At 35.7% G+C, this 17,975-nt stretch overlaps 2 long non-coding RNA genes across 2 annotated transcripts; one reads left to right on the top strand and one right to left on the bottom strand.

Moving 5' to 3' along the window:
- Nucleotides 1–1,551: 1,551 nt before the first annotated feature.
- Nucleotides 1,552–3,389, top strand: LOC140330094 (uncharacterized). Its single transcript, XR_011920616.1, has 3 exons — nucleotides 1,552–1,689; nucleotides 2,351–2,435; nucleotides 3,109–3,389. It is a non-coding gene; the product is annotated as an uncharacterized lncRNA (long non-coding RNA).
- A 6,392-nt stretch (nucleotides 3,390–9,781) lies between these two features.
- Nucleotides 9,782–17,124, bottom strand: LOC140328963 (uncharacterized). The gene is made up of 3 exons (XR_011920372.1): nucleotides 16,955–17,124; nucleotides 12,588–12,643; nucleotides 9,782–10,436 (listed from the first exon to the last, which is right to left on the bottom strand). It is a non-coding gene; the product is annotated as an uncharacterized lncRNA (long non-coding RNA).
- Nucleotides 17,125–17,975: the final 851 nt, after the last annotated feature.

The following is a 17,975-nucleotide window of genomic DNA, read 5'->3' as shown; positions in this document are numbered from 1 at the left end:
ACTGCTCCAGCTGAGTAGCAACATTTAATTATATTTTAGCTTAATTATAAGACTTTGTTTCTTTCACTAGTTAAGGCAGTAAGCAGTTCTCAGAGAAGTTTCACTTGTTTGCAGACCATGAAAATCATTCTTTAGTCATCTGTCTGCTCCCACTTTCACAATGACTTGGTTTTAATTTTTCCTCTTTTTTAATTTTATAAGGATAAACTCTATGTGGATGTAAAAGGAAACAATTAATGTTGTTCTATTTTCATTAAAAATTAATACATTTATTTTAAATACAGCTGGTAAAACACTTTGTAAATTTATCTTCAGCCTTTGATAAACACAGAACCATGCATAGTTAAAGGAGGATGCAGAATAAAATGCCACTGGTGAGCACCAGAATCATGCCACCTGAAGAAGAGAGCAGCGAAATGACCTCATGGGTCTGCATCAATCCTTCCCTTTCCACTGTGTAATGTGGATTCTATTTTTAAGAATGGAGATAAGGAATATGACGTGTCTGCAGTCCACCATAACCTTTTCCATAGACAAAATAGATTTTTAATGAAGCCACCCAAGGACAGGAATTTCCTAATGTTTAGGTTTAGATATGCTTTCATTTCTAAAAACCACCTGCTGCTGTATTTACTAAAGCATGAGCATATGACACTTGTTCATGGATCCCACAAGGCAATGCTGGAGTCCTGAATGAGCAGTTATCCAGCACCAGCATTGTCACATAAGTTTAGCCATGTGCAATCTCCAGCTAAAAAAGCACAAAACTTTTACATTGATTTTTTTGCTTTCTTGATCCAGCAGGTGAACCTTGCAGTGGGTGAGAAGTAACAGAACAGTGTGGATCTGCATTGAAGTTTATTATGCATTGGCAAAACATAGATTCCCTTTGAACTATTGCATCAGCCTCTCTGTCTCTTCCTGTGTAAAAAAAAAAAATCCTAATTCAGCATGCAGCCTGGAACATTGGAAAGTAATTCATCCTTCCAAGAATATCATGTGTACATTACACTGTGCATGTATAGTGAATGAATACAGTAAGGCTGACCAGGCAGTGGAATTCCATTATCCATTATTCATAAGCATACCGATCTAGTTTTATATGTTATTTTTTCTCATGGAAAAGTCTGAAGGCTTTCATGTGGAGAACAGAATGTTCCTTTTTCTGTGATATGTTTTTTCAGAGTATCCGTTGCATGAGTACAAAAATACAGAATGTGTGAAAAAAGAAGTGGAAATGTACAGCCCTTCTAGTTTGCTTGGAAAAAAGGAAACATGGACATAGTTCCCCAAAATGCACTTGATATTCTTGCCCTATTTATGGCTGATAAATATCATAAAAATGCTATGACACAATTTGGTGACTCTAAACAAGAAAGTGCAAGGAATTACATAGGCCTAAGCAAATATTTCTTTTGGGAACTCAATGTACTGACTTTTGCTGAATCATTCATGCAGTTGGCCTGCATTGCCAGAAGAGAGCAATCAAGTTTTCAAACTTGCTCTCAAAGTTTTCCATTTAACTATCTAAATAATAATTATGCCAATAACCTGTTACTCTCCCATTCCTCAGGATTATATTGGGCATAGTTTACATTTGTTTATGTCTGGATGTCTTCTAGAAGAGTAACAAGAAATATCCATGTTCATAAACACAGCTAGCACCACTTTAATGGATCCCATTTGATGGTATGTAATCAGAGCGAAAGAATGGATGTTGAACAATTGGAAGAGCAATTCCAAGCAAGGAGTTATTTACTAATGCTAATAAGAAATCACTGCAACTACGCTTAAGTTTATCATAACTTGAGATCATTGTAATGCCTTCAAAACAATCACATACATCATGGCTACAGAAGATCAGGAGATGGGCAGTACGAGTCTGCCGTCTACAACATCTCATCTCTGATTTCTGCATCACATTCACATTTACAGGACAGGTTTGAATTTGATATCTGTATTATTAGGAAGCTATCAGGAACTTACCTTTGATGGTTTTCCAGTGGTCACCCTTCTTTCTGTAGAAGTTTGATGCTGGACAATTGGTTGATGATAGGCCCACTTTAGTGTGTCCCATTTTTTATGTGGTCCTTCATGTCTTGGGACCAAATTCATAATAAGGTGAATTTTTTATGCTGTCATTTTTAATACATTTTGTGAAGCAGATAATTTACAATGTCTATTAAAAGCAGATTAATATTTACATTAATCACACACATGTCAGCATCTTCCTTCGGAATGTATTACTAATAGTTTGTTATAAACAAATATCAATGTTCTAAATGATGATTCCTGCCTGTTTTAGAGGTAAAAAATACTCTTTTTTTAACATATCACCTTTTAAATGCAGCTGAAGCAATATCTGAAGTTAATGACCCCATGATAGCCTCAAGTTACATCATCTGATACCTGAACGGTCTAGGAGCTTGGCCCAGGTAAACACTTTTAGGGTAATACTTTTATAAATCTATTTATATTCGATGTCCATGTAGAAGAGAGACTCTCTAGCCTCTGCTGGTTGTGTCTGGTTTGGACTAGTTTATGTGGACAGAACGCTGAAGATAATCAGCAATCTGTATCCGGATTGGATGCTTTTCTGGGAGCTTAAGTACAAGTGTAACTAAGGGACCTTGCTAAAGTTGGCTCACAATTAGAAGTTTGATACTCAAAGCAAGTTCATGTTTAATTTATTGGTGCTCAGCTAAATATCTGACATGGCTTAGAGAAGTATCTATCACAATTCTTATATGCATGATAAAATATTTGGATTAGGTGTTCTGCATGCAAGTATAACTTTATAAACACACATCACACTAAATGAATTATAATGAATTGCATTATTTAAAATTATTTAAAAAAAAGTATCCATCAATATATGCCATATAATGCAGATTGACTTTTGTTTTTACAAACCTTTTTTTGGTTTTAAATGACAGTCTGTTGAATTATTCTTTATTTAAAGCAGTACCTTTATTTAGCAGCAGTACTGCTTACCATGAATATGCAATGCTGGGGAAGATCCTTTACCATTGCCATGATTCTTTTGTTTTATGTTTGTCCAAACAAAATTGGCTAAGAGTGATTTGTTCTCTTTCTCCTCTTATCAAGCTTCTACTCAAAATATGGGCCAATGGACTGCTAAGGCTCCATCATAAACAGCTGAGTACCTCTGTTCTATATTAAGCGGACCAGGAGATTTATGCTGAGCAGACGAAGGGTAAAATAAAAGGACAAATGTAAAACTTTGAAAAATAACCCTGTACAATCATATTCATTTAAGAAAGAATATTAAAAATCATGCAAAGGCCGTTGTGTCATCTGTATTATCTTCATATATACTCCCATTATTCATCCGAGAGTTATATTAAAAATAGCACACACTTTATGGTTGTATATGCCACAGTCTAGAAATAAAATCTGTAAAGGATTACTGCTTATTTTAGTCTAATTTTTCTTTTGTCATGGTATTTTGAAAATATTGAATTCCAGACTTATTGTACATAATGAACAGAAATATGCACCCAGCATTGTAAATACACACGGATCATTTACACAGGTGTGTTTAGAATACACAGCAAATGTTGGATTAACAGAAAGTATTTCCAAAAAGAATATTAGGCAATATACATTAATCTGGAACACCCTGTGCCTGAGTTTAGAACCACTTACTACACAATAATGGAATAGAGCATATTTTTCCTTTTTTGATAGATTAGCTGTATATATATATATATATATATATATATATATATGTGACAGATAAAAAAAGCCATTTCTTGCTATAGTTGATGAAGTGTGCAAGACAGAATATGTATGAATAACAACCTCATTCATGCTTTATTGCTGTATGTGTACCTGCTGGGAAGATTCACCCTCTCTATTAAGCCTTTCTCCTACTTACCCATTGTCAGCGAGACTAAAAGTATGGCTGAATTCAAAATTTGGATGTATTGTTGGGCAATATTTATATAGCACCAACATATTATGCGGCACTTTACATTGGTATATCACTAACAAAGGGGTGCACAATCTAATGTCATAGTCATGTGTCAATAACGTAGTCTAAGGACAATGTTATTTTTAAGGTGCTTGGGGGTGGCATTGTTGCTACACATTTTTCAGAAGCTACTGCAAAGTCAAATACTCCAACTGCCTCCATAGACTTGAAATTGAGCTTTTCACTGTTTATGCTAATATTTTTTTTGATTTATTAAAGCTCTCCAAGGCTGGAGAAGATACATTTTCATCAGTTATCTCGGGTAATCCAGCAAACCTGGAATTAATTTCTTCTGGAAGTATTTTGGTATTTGTTACCAAATGTTTTCAATCCTGGACCAGATCCATTCAAGGTTTGCTGGATCACACAGATACACTGATGGAAGTTTATCTTCTCCAGCCTTGGAGAACTTTAATAAATCAGGCCCAATGTCTTCAGGATGGTTCTGGCAGGCAGGTAAGACCATGTTGGGATCTACGTAGAGCAGAGAGGAGGATATTAAAACTTTTCAATGAGAATACCTTGGATTTCTCATAAAGGTTGATTCACAAAAAAGCCTTTCCTATTATATAATTGTGAGAAAAAAATTGCATTTTTGCATGAAATACATTAGAAAGTATTAAAGTTAAACCCTGAGAACTAAACATTTTTTCTAAACAGTAAATATTTCTTAGGAAATGTATTCATTTTGAAACTTTCTGTTTTAGTAAATATATGAGTAACTGAACCCTTGTGGTTTCCACGTTAAACATAAATTTCTCAAACACGTGATTTTTAGCTATAAAACACTTATTATATGAAACAACATCAAAGAAAAAGTTTAAATAATGGAAAAGATTTTTTTGTTCGAAAATGTTTAGATATTCAGCTAATGATGTCTAGAACAGACACATTATTCATTTTCCTGTTGTATAATAATAACTTGTACAGTGCAAATATTTGCATTATATTCTTTATATGGGAATTTTACCAACCCTTAAGATCATTAAAATTTTTAACAATTTAAATGGCCAGTATCCTTTTCTAGCTCATTTTTCATTTTGTATTGTTGTTGAGGGAATTGGCTTCACTTTTTAGGGAAAAAATGCTGTCTTAATCAAAACTTGCTGGTAAATAGTAACAGACACAATTTTTTTGTGAAAATGATAATATTGATATATAATGGTATATCTCAGTTAATAGTTCCACTGCAACCTTCCTGTTTCATTACAAGACTAATGACAACAGATTCATGAGCCTAATGACATTACAACAAGTAACATGGAGTTGGTGATTGCTGAATCTGGTCAGGTATATGAGACTAGGTGACTGTTGCGCTTGTGAAGGAATTTTAGGTGCAATGTAGGTCCTGTTTAGACTTAAAAAGACAAAATCATCAATTTATAAAGAAATATTGAATGGCCAAATTCTTTCACTTTAGATGATGCATTGCTCGCTGCATCTCACTGCAAGGTATTTCAGCCTGAAAGCCACTATTCTGATCATGATGAACAACAGGGAGGTATGGCCATATACAGGTCCCTAGTCAAGGAGAAATATACAATAAACGTTTTTGGCTTTTTTCCATTTTTTCTAGTTTTATATGGTGGTGGTATGATGTATCTGCTTTCGATTTTATTTATCAAAGGCATTACCCATATGTGAGTTTTTTAGCTGATGAATTCTTACATCTTTCCTTTTGTGTACTTCCAGTTAGTAGCTTTCCTCGTACATTGTGTGCTGCCATGTAAGTAAACAATACATGAATATTATAAAGTGTCCAGTTATGTAGCAATAGATCCCACCACTAAACCTAATGTAATCCAAAACAAACAACGCACAGTCTACCATGTCAAAGAAAGCTTTGTTTTCAAAAACCTGAGTTTTGGATGCCAGTGTTTAGTGCCTGCACAGTGAAAGGGCACCTTCTTTTCAATATTAGAAACAATTCTTATACCAATGACCTTCACATAAGACCTAGGGCATGATTTACTAAAAAGCAAATAGACCTGTGGTTACTAAAACATCCAATCATGTGCATAAAAGACCAAACTATCACCAACACGGTATCGGTAAAGTTAAAAAGTAGAACCATGGTTGAATTTTAAAATCACGTATTAGTCAAACTAACCATACCAGCAAGATTGTTTTCTTTGTATCTCCTGGTATTTTAAAATAACCTCCCACCTAACCACTAAAACCAATAAATAGATATTCTTTTAATAAGGAGGCAATGTTCTTTTCTTTCTGCAGGGAAATTACCTTAGAATTTTCAGCCTTGCTTCTGCTGTAGTTGTTGGTGCCATTGATAGTTTTGTCAGTAAATAACTGACAGTATCAGTTTAATCAGATCGGAACATTATACCCTGATTAGTGGATCAAGTGGGCTACAGGGACAAATTCTATTATTGTCTTTAAATTATTTCTTAACGGATAGTAATGGTTCTTTACAATGTGATCACATGTCTACATGGTGGGATGAAAGACCATTTGTATGAAAGACCGAATAATGTTCCCATCGCATTAACCCCTAATAGATAAATGGCATCCATGCTGCCCTCCCATTTCCCCATCTCCTCTCCACAGTAATAAACTAGAAAAAATAAAACTATCATGGGGGACCCTGGGTGATCCAGCAAACCTGGAATGGATCCTGGTCCTGGATTAAAAACATTTGCTAACTAATAGCAAATGATTTTTAGGAAATCCATCCAAAGTTTGCTGGATCACCCAGGTTCTCCTGTGATAGTCTATCTTCTTCAATCTTGGATACCTTTAATGAATCAGGTTCAATGTCATTTGTTGAGTTGGGTGGTTGTGTTTAGGTGAGCAAGGTATTAGATGTACCAAAGGGAGGTTGGATTGTGATCTTGCCTGTCTATGGGAACATTTGGCTTCTGGTCAAAACTTTTTTGATTTTAATTTGTGGGTGGGTCCACGTGGGTCATAATAAATCTGCCTGTACTCTTGTGATCATTAAGTGTCACAAACTATTACTTTCAATTTGCGCAAATACTTTGGTAGCCAACAAACCGCATAAATATAATAAAAAGTTTAAAAAAAAGGCACAGAACATAATTTCCAATACATTTTCATGTGAAATAAAACTCTAGTGCATTCTGAGCTTGGTACTACATACCAAGCATGAATACATGAATACAATCAGAAACATTAGTGAACCTGCCCTTGCCAAGACTTGAGACTAAAATGGAAGACATGTCGTTCGGGAGAAACTACAAGAACTGTCATCAACCTGACGGCACTTATTAATAAAAATAAAAATGATATTTCTTTCATTACATAATAATATCACAGTTAAACCCAACATTATTTTAGTTGTTCCCCCTGTAAAAACTTTTCTGCAGAGACTGGAGTTTTAAAATCAAAGTACCAATCACGGAAACTGACATATACAATTGATGTTGGCCTAATAATGTTATAAAATTGAAATCTGTCTAAACTTTCATTTACATTACTGTGGTTAGATAGGCTGGAAAAATACTGCTCTGCACAGATAGCTCACCATACTATGGTAGGAATGTGAAAAATGTGTGGAAACTTTGAATCTATGAAGGAAACAAGGAACATTAGCAGTGTGTAATGGGATCAAACATCTGGCTCCATGCCAGTGTTGTGTGGCTGCATGCCGGTCTCTGTCTACAGATAACTTTATGTATTCATTACAGTTATATAATAACAAAATGAAAAGTCAAACAGGCAAGAATGTGTACCCAAGTGCATACATTTATTAAATAATAGTGAATAACATCAAAATACCAGACTAATTTTATAAAAAGAACAAAGACCAGGAAAAGATAAAACATATTAGTGTTACTGTATAATTGTTACCAACTACAGATCCAAACTGTTGTAATGTAAAGATTCCTGTGTGTGGGGGGGGGGCAACCTGACAGTCATTTACATGACATTATAATCAGATGAAAGGACAGTAACAACAGCTCATACCCTGGAAACATTGAGCTGATTGGTATGGTAGACATTCATTATTAATCCTACTGATTGGTGGTTGTCAGGAGCAGAATGATCTGAGAGCCACCAGCCAATAGAAGCAAATGCATATCATAGCCATGACTTACAGCCATTTGTTTTCATTCATTACATTTAGGCAAAGTCATTGCTTTTATTTATTATTGAACAGAAAGCAATGTCAGATGTCCAAGGGCAATACGTACAATCTTCATACTTCTGCAGCAAACCAGAGGTATGGTACATGTGGCTAAAGCTGTGTATCTGCTTGTCACTTCACAAGGGAGGATGCATTTCTAAGCATTTGGTGTCAGATGGGGTCATGCCAGCACAGACATTTGGCTTTAATCCATCTCTGATCTCAGTAAAATGGAAGTGACCTCTGGCTACAACTATCACAAAGAAAACTTCCCTTGCAGATACTGGTGCCTTTCATGTACTGAGTTTCCATCTTGTAATGGCTAACAGAACAGGCGATAAACACCTCTCACTAATGGTTAGCTAGTTTTTAAGAACAATGCATCAGAAACTATATTCGATACATGTTGCTGACTTTACCGTCTGTTTGAAAATAAAATAAAATTTACTAGTTCACCCTTAATAACTCCCTCTCTTCTGGATAAAGTTATATGCTACCTGTCACCCAATTCATTGTGAATGTCTTTAGGTTTATCCATTTCCATTCTGAATCCATTTTTACCCACAAACAAATGTGGTCATAAAATGCTCTATTCCCAAGTATTTTGTCCGTCTTCTGGTTTCCATATCACTGCCTACATGATAGGAACACATGCAATTGTCTGTTAGGGTTATGGTCTTTTCACTATCCAGGAGAGGCGTGACATAATTACAAGGGAACTAAAAGGGACCAAATCTACCCATCTTCTTTTCTCTCCTAGCTATAACTAATGATTCAGCTTTTGCATACTACGCTCCCTTACTCTTGGATTGCAAGCTCAAATGGGCAGGGATCATGTTATGTATGGAGGTTTATATTCTGCATTCCTTGTTCTTAGTACAGTGGTGTGCAATATGAAGGTGCTTTATAAATAAAATCTCATAATAATGATAAAAATAATAAACAAATATAGTTTTAATGTTGTATACTGACTGCTTAAAACAATATATCGGCAAACAGAAAACTGAAGCCAATTTTTGGTACAACTGAAATTGTGCATGTATTCATTATTCCCCCATGGGATCTCCTATAGACTAGAAATGCTGTTATTGTTATCAAGGACAGAAGGTGAAGGTATTGGTAATTTGATTTAGTATTTTTACAGTCTGTTTTTCTTGGTTAAAATATATTGGGATTTTACATATCAAAAATAAATAGTTTATTTGAAGTTGCTTAAAGATGTACGTTTAACCATTTTTTAATATTTGAATTCATTTTGTGAATCCCTCTTTTGAACCTTGCCTTCTGAACATAACTAGCGTTACTCATTAAACTTACTTTCTTGCCTCTTTTGCGTGTAGTCAGTCTGTTATAGAGTGATCTTTGATTCATTATTTGAATTCCTTTTTATGTCCTAATAACCCTTTTCAATATTCTGTTTTCATCATCTAGTACTGAATGGACTTTAAAACTTGATGGCAAGCACTAACTTACCCCATGGCATCAGTTTTATGAACAAGTGTTAATATATAACACCACTTGTATTCATTCAAACAGCTATTCCTCCTTAATTTAAATTACAATTTGTTCAGTCTCTGAGCGGCTCATAATGAATTTATACAACTTATAGAAATAAAGAAAGAGGTTTGATTGTTCTGCATGATTGTCACCTATTGATTCATTGACTACCTTTCAGGCCATTTTGGTCTAATGATTTTATTAATATTAATAAACAGTATTTATATAGCGCCAACATAATATGCAGAGCTGTACATTAAATAGGGGTTGAAAGACAGACAGTGACACATGAGGAGGTAGGGACCCTGCCCTAAAGAGCTTACAATCTAAGAGGTGGGGAAGCAGCACACAATAGGAGAGGGGATCATTTTTAAAATAATTGCACTTTTTCTTCATATTTATTGAAAATATTTATTAAATGAAAGCTCCATGTTTTATTTTTTGGTAATGAATAGTGTAGAATATCCATGACATATTTTAATATTGTGCACCCATTGTGGGGAGTTCTCCTTATGTCCTAATAAAAGTCCAGGAAGGGTAAGACCCAAGTCACTTTTTTTCTCCATCATTTGTTTGGGGAGACTTCACCTGTTAAATAACAGAAGGAAGAAAAATCCCACCGACAAAGATTTAAGATGTAAATATACATAGTTATTGTAGAAGGGACATTTATAAAGACAAGAACACTTTACTTCCAAGTGTCATAAAATGCACATATGTCCAAATTATTTGTAGTAGGTATTTTAATTTTGCAGCTGAAGGTTTGAGAGTGCTGAGGCACTTCTGTTCTGAGAATTTTCATTTTATTCAGCTCCCAGAGTATTTTCTTCGAGATGCCTATGTTTTGGAACAACAAGGCTTAGTTGCAATATATTTAGGTACAAGAGTGCTCGATAGTAAACCACATCTGTTTGTAAATTTAGCATACCGTATATATTTTGAAGCCTATGTTTGCATTGTCGCCACTACACTGATTTAATAAAAACATCTGGTTCTAATATGGTGCCTTTTATGACCTTATTATGTTTAGAAAGAGAAAATTACTTGCTAAAAATAGAAGCTGCAAAGTTTCCTTTGACTGGGCTGTGTTGGAATCTCACTCTAGCCATGGTACCATGAAACAGATGCATTCTATGTTGTCTGTTCTAGTTTTTCAGCCATACCTTTAATACCCTTTTGTTTATGTGCCTGTATATTTTTATCATTTCTTGTTTTATGAAAAAAAAAAATACCTTCCCGCATTCAATCTTCAGATAGCATTGATATTCTTAATACCAGTAAATTTAAATACTAATTTCATTGAGCCTTGGTAACAAGCATTCTATATACTGCCTGTGGGCAGTATGACCACGTAATTCACATTTTCAAATAGTATGATCGGCTCACTGCTTTCCACTGATGTTGGGGCAGAGGCTGGAGTTAAATTACAGGCAGGGTTTGATATTTGAACAAAATTTTATTCGATTTATTGTTTTAGCCTAAAGAATGCTAACATAGTAATAACTGGGGTTGAGAGAGCGAGAATATTAGGATCAATCGCGCAGCAAATCGGGCCTTTCTTGTTTACTGAAAATGTAAAATCCCTGAAAATCTTCTGCGATCCCCGGGCACTAGAGGTTAATTAACCTCTAGTGCCAGGGATCGCACACTGTTCTCAACTAGTGTGACCGTGAGAAGAGTGTGCGATCCCCGAGAAATAGAGGTTAATAAACCTCCAGTACCGGGGATCGCACACTGTTCTCAATTAGTGCGACCGTGAGAAGAGTGTGGGATCCCCGAGCAATAGAAATTAATAAACCTCTAGTGCCGGGGATCGCACACTGTTCTCAATGAATGCGACTGTGAGAAGAGTGTGCTATCCCCGGGCAATAGAGGTTAATTAATTGCCCCGGGGATCGCAAACAGGAGGATTCCCAGGGAATCCTGTGAATCCCCTGTGAATCCTCCTGTTATATTTTTCTTGATCTTCCGATGGTTTTGAGAAATTGGTTCCCCGAAATTTCGCCGAACCATTGGAAGTTCGAGGAAATTTTCGCGAGAATGCCAGAGGCAAAATGCAATAAGTTGGGTCTCTGACAACTACCAGACAAGGGACTATCAGGATCATTCAATTCTTATAGGTTGTTCAGGTGGCTTTGTAATTGGCTCAAATCTGAATAGATATCCTGCAGACACAGCCACATGATAATAATGGGGTGAAAGCATTCCTTTTTGGACAAATACTTGCTTATGCGTGATTGAATATTTAGATGGTAAATCTGAAAGACAGGTTCCAGCTTTGACTAGAATGAGATTCTCCAGCGGAAGTGCCATAATAGTCCTAGTAGGACTAATAGACAATTAAACCAAACTGCTATAAGCTACAGTGATATTAATTACAGAAAAACAGAAATTGAAAATCTAGAGGAGCAGCTATAGCATTTCTAAATCCTAGAACAAAAATGTAAAGTGCAACTCTAGGCAAAAGAGGGACAGGTGAGAGCCTTTGCTGAATTTTTATTGCTGTGTGTCCCCGGTGGAAAGATTTACACATTTATTTATCCTTACTGGTACTTAAACAGAAAGTAAAGGAATTCAACATCAGAGTGGTCCCCAAAACAATAGGTAATGAAAAAACTTCCAATGGAGGACACCTGTTTTGGGTGGCATTGCAAGCCAGTCCTCCCCGCAAAGGAATAGGTTACTGGACTTGGGACATCAAGTTGTTGTTCCTAAGGAGGATTTCGGGGCTGATAAATTAGTTTAATTTATAAGAACAGATAGGGTTTAGATAGGTGCCTACACAGAGAAAGCCTGTTACCCCTCTGAATCATGTTATTGGTATTTTATTGGCATTCTGCACCTTTCTGCAAAACTCCACAGATTGTTAATAAAACCCCTATACTTTAAGATGAGGCTGAACCTGATATAATATTTTCTGCACCAATTAGGAACCTAGAATAGCAACTCACATGGAGGTATGTTAGCAGATTTACACTGGATATTTACCTGGTGGTGTATAAACACATGGATGGTTGCCTCCATCAGAGGTTGTAAATATGCACCTGGGGGAGGAAATGGTATTTGTTAATGTATGTTTTGTGATTATATGAAGGGTCTCAGTTAGTAAAGCTGTTTTTTTCACATCATTCAAAATTCACTACCCATCTAAATAAAAAAATGTTAAGCTTATTGACAGAGTGCCATCTGAATATCAGCTGATATACCACCATTCTGTGAATAAGGATGGACAAAGTCCTGACTGATCATGCTGACAGTTTCTCAGAAACAGTTTTTCCCCGGCTGGAAGTTTTCTACTTTCTATGGTTGTTTAATACATTACCACAGGCAACTTTTTATCGACCTATGTGAGATCTCTTTGATCATGTCGGAGTCATTCATACATAAAGCATTTCATTTCACTTCAAAGATTCTTTTTCATGTCAAAGTGTCTCTTCAGTGTCTCAGTGAACTCTTAAGTTCCTTACCAAATTTGAACACAGTATTATTATGAGAAACGCCATTTGTTAGTCATGAAGGTTAGTGGTGAATAAATCTGACTAATATTATACAGAATGCCAATGATTATTTCTGACTAATATCTAGATTGCTATTTGTTCTGCTTGTTTTAGTGTTGCTTCGGCAATAAAACAATCCACACACTGTTTTGTTGGGTTTGGTTACATTCATAATCATTTTGTGGTCATTATTATATGACCTTTTATTGGGCATGGTGGTCTGTTTGACCATAAAATGAGATACCCCTTTTATTATTGACAATTACAGTTTGAGGAGCTAGTCTTTTTTATACAGTTACAAGTAAGTGTGTTGTGTTAGTTACTACAGAAGCAATGCTTGTTAATCTATTCATACATGGTAGAATATGTAAGTATACGTAAACCCAATAATTCACTTTTAAGAGTTAAATAAATCTCTTTTACGCTTTAACATGGTAAATTTAGCCTTACCTTTTAGTTTGTCCATATATTGTGTTGCAAATGGGTAGTCTTTTCACCCTGGTCTCTGTCTGATCAGACCAAGCATTAGAAGACCCAGTAGAGGTTTTCCCCCGAGTTACATACCAGATAGGGACTGTAGGTTTGTTCTTAAGTTGAATCCATATGTACGTCGGACCAGATACATTATTTTAATAAATGCAATTAGGACAGATGTTTGTCTCAACATATTATTAGACAGCGTGGTGTCAGTTACTGTATAAAATCCTCACTGTGAGTTGATCACAAACATCTGGAGCAAGAAAGAGCAAACAAGGAGCAAAAAGAAACAACTCCAGAGTTTGTCTAAAGTGTTACAAAGGGTTGCAGAAGAGCTCAGTCCTTAAGATCACCCACAACCTCAGCTGTGTTTAACAAAATATTTCTTCTGCAAGTCATGCAAACCGAAGCCCCATTTGTATCCAAGAGTCGTCTGTATGTCGGATGTCCTTAACTCTGAGACTACCTGTATCTCCCTATTTCCTGATTCCACCTCATTTCTGGGCTGATGGACTTTAAATGTAATTAAGCCATCTCATTCCCGTGTGCACCATCCATGGCCTGCCCCTTTCTTCTGTTGGTTGTCTAACAAAGAATTATAGAAAGTGTTTCTGACTAAACATACAAATATACAATTGACACTTGTTTTCAGGGTGCTTTATGTGGGATTAAATGTAGGTGTATTGGTTATATAGCAGAGCACATTTAGATTTAGGGTGGCCATGGATGTGCAGATATGACCTTTCTGCCCTTTGACTCCTGTGATCAGTTTTCCCCCAAGAGTTATTCTCCTGACCTCGCTCAGGGTGCATCGGCCAGAGCCGCAGATCACCAAAATTTTATCGCGGACCACCAGTTGGTGACTGCTGATCTAGTGTGTATAAAAGCTTTAGCTAAAAAAACAGTGAGTACAGATATACACAAGTGATCCCTATGTCTATATTTAATGTTTTGCGTTAAACAATATTATTGTACAAGCAGTTTGCACTTAGATGTTTACATGATAAAAATATCATCCAATATGTCTGTTGGCTAGCATACAAAATAGTGTCTATGCTCCTGGAATTTGCCACCTGTAAATGTTTCTTTTACAACTTTAAAAGGAGTAGAGGCTGTCAACACATTTTGAAAATAGATTTTGTTACCAGTGTTGTTCAAAGCTATGACAAATGCCATATGTGGAGCATTTTGTCTACCTGTGATGTCAAAGATATTCCCATCTACACAACATCAAGTACCAACAAAATAGCATATATATATACTGTATATATATATATATATATATAGAATATATACTGATGCTTTTTTTATGGCCATTTAAAAGTTTCAAGTTTTGCATAAAAATTATTTTTATGAACTCAAAGAGGTAGATATTTATATCTGATTTCAGCTACTATCTATTAGGAGTGTTGTCCTACTATAATGTTATAACTATCAATGCAATGGGATATGCTAATAGAGTAAAAAAGATACATTATTTATACACAAATCTCATTTTTCTTTTGACTCATAATAAAAGTAGCAATTAATTTAAGGCAAATCACTTTTTAGCAGGATTGCCACTTTTAAAAGATCGCCATTTTTAGTAATAAAAGATGGTGATCATGACATTTATCAAATCTGATTGACACTTTTAAAATTCCAAACAGCATTCATCATTTTATTTGTTTCAAATGGCGTGGGTTACATCGGGCATTGTTTTAAACATCCTTTGAGCCTTTTTGCCCTTTATCACCTTTAGCTGAGATGTATGTAAGTATATGCCTGCTTATTATTACTTCTAAAAGTGGTGATAAGAATCTGGAAAAAGTAGCGTTCAGTACTCCATTCAAGTTTAACTACAATGATAAATTACTGATCACTACTATAAAAAGTCTGATCATTCTTCAGCAAATGTGGCATTATGAAATGGAGAAAAATAGTGTAACTTTTTGCATTACATTTTTCTTAAAGCAACCCTTTATTTAACTAAATGCTATCTAAAAAAAGTGAAGAACAAATTGTTTGTAATGACCAGAATGTTTGTGTTTATGACTATATGAGCATGTTATGTACACTTACATTAGGGAGATTTCATTTGATATAAAAGCTGGCAAAAATACTGGCATCGAAGCATGACAAAAATAACAGAATTCCTAGCAAGTTCTGCTCTTTGACGTAGCCTGTGATGCATTCATGAACGTAGAGCTTTTTAGTACTGGGAAGAAAACAAAGTGTGAGATGAGGTTATCACTGTACATTTACTGCCACCATGAATTTCTGCATAATCAGAGTCAATAGAAACCTTGCCAAAAACAGAAATGATATGTGCAGGCTTCCAGTCTAGTTTGGCATTGTGAAGTGCTAGGAGGTTACAGAAAGTTCATCCTAAAACAGCAAGCATGCACTGTCTGACCCTGTACACATGAAAGATATACCAATGCTATTAAGAACAATTTAGTAAAAATTGCTACATGTAAAGCAAAGCTACATACAGACTTAAGATGACAGACACCACATCCAATCCTTCGAGATCTGTCTAAAGAACACACAAATGAGTGACAAACACTGGTAAATTGGACAATTTAGAAAAACCATTGATGTGCTGAAACTGATTTCATTTCAATTGGAGCAAAATTCAATTCTCAAAATACATAATTGACACAATTGCATAGCAATACTGTAGTGTCCTACAGTTGTCCCACAGCTGCAACACCAATTATACAATTATTGTACATTGGGTTAGCATTTCCTGTATGGGGCAGTACGTTCATGCAAGTTATGCTACCCACTGATCTGCTGTGAGCCCTGCACAATGTTAATATGCCATGCCAACCTGGGATATCTTGCCCACACAAATCTGCAGGTCACATACGTGCAGTTCAATAATGGGTCTTGTGTGACCATAAGTGAAGCTATCTGTGGTTGGAACTGGTGATTATTTTTGTTCTTGTACCTGCCAATACATGAAAGCTTTCTTCCTGTGTTCCTGGGTTATCACACAAGTGTGCAATCTAGACATTACTTCACCACTGCCCATATCACTTCCCACACATTCTTGCATGGGTGAACAACTTCTGCAATGAATACAGCGAAATGTATTCCCAACTTGGTTGATGTTACAAATCAGCCCTACTACAAAGCAGGATTATAAAAACTGTAAAATTGTCATTTGTTTTTGCTTTCTTGACTATCTTGAACAAAGTAATATGAATGATGGGAGGGCTGTGTGGAACTATGTTGGAGCTTGAGTTTAGCTTTAAGACATGATAAGCTTTGCCAATTGCCAGTCAATGTTCTGAGAAAAATGTGTTACTGACGCAACGGTTTTTATAAAGGACTTTGCCCATCATATTTTTATGAATCTGTAATCTAATTTTAGCTATTTTTATGACTTTTTACCTTTGCGCTGTTCATGTAATTTCCTAGTAGAAGCTTTATGACCAATAAAGACTTTGTCACATTCAGTCCAATTCCTCCTTTGTCCTCCTGTTACATTGCTGTGTTTCTTGTCTCTGGGGCCACAAGGTTATCTCTGTGTTAGCAGTAGTAATCTTACTGGAAACAAGTAGCCTTTCAGTTACTGGCCTGTTGACTATATCAGCAGTAGTAAAAGCATGCAACATATGCTAGGATAGATAAGACCTGTCAGCATGTATAGTACATGATCATTTCTGGAATGTGCTTGGTTTCATGCACACTAATGACAGTCTTGATGTAGCACAAGTCACCTAAGTAAGGGAAAGCTATAACTTTGACTCATTTTCCGTAAAGGCTTTGACAAAAGACACTTGTAATGTACCTGATAATAATGTATTATATTTAATAGGGATTACTGATTTGTATACTGCTCAGCAAGCCTAAACTTCTGTTATGGGTGCAGAATTATTTGTAACTCCCCCTGAGGCTGCTGTGATGTGACAGCAGTGATGACATTTGGACTTGGATGCAAATTTACATTACTTCAATATTCCCCTGGCTCCATGCCCTCTTGAGTCAATGGTGGGGCCAGGCAGATAAAAATAACAGTATGCCTTTTCCAATATGGTGGTATAGAGTTACAAGCAAACAATGGGAAAAAATTAAAAAAAAACATCCGACTCACCATACATTTATATTATAAAGAAGTCTGTGTTTTGCTGATCAGAAAGCTTTAAGCCTCTTTTTATAAGATTTGGAATACTTAGAATTCTCCAGGATTTTAGCCGCAGCATAGAGATGTCACCCCCTGCACTACAGAAGTAGCGGGAGTTTTGTCACAATATTGTCTTTGTAGCTGCACTATCCTGAAAAATTTACAAATATACCACATGCAACCTAGTTCCTGGGAGACCCCTCAATAAACCACAAGCAAGCACCACACCCCACATGGACCCCATGTTTTGTAATAATTGTATTTATTCACTGACCCTTCTAAAGAACT

This window comes from Pyxicephalus adspersus, chromosome 4 (assembly GCF_032062135.1).
Source record: "Pyxicephalus adspersus chromosome 4, UCB_Pads_2.0, whole genome shotgun sequence".
Classification (NCBI taxonomy): Eukaryota; Metazoa; Chordata; class Amphibia; order Anura; family Pyxicephalidae; genus Pyxicephalus; species Pyxicephalus adspersus.
This window is presented reverse-complemented; position numbering and strand designations above follow the sequence as displayed.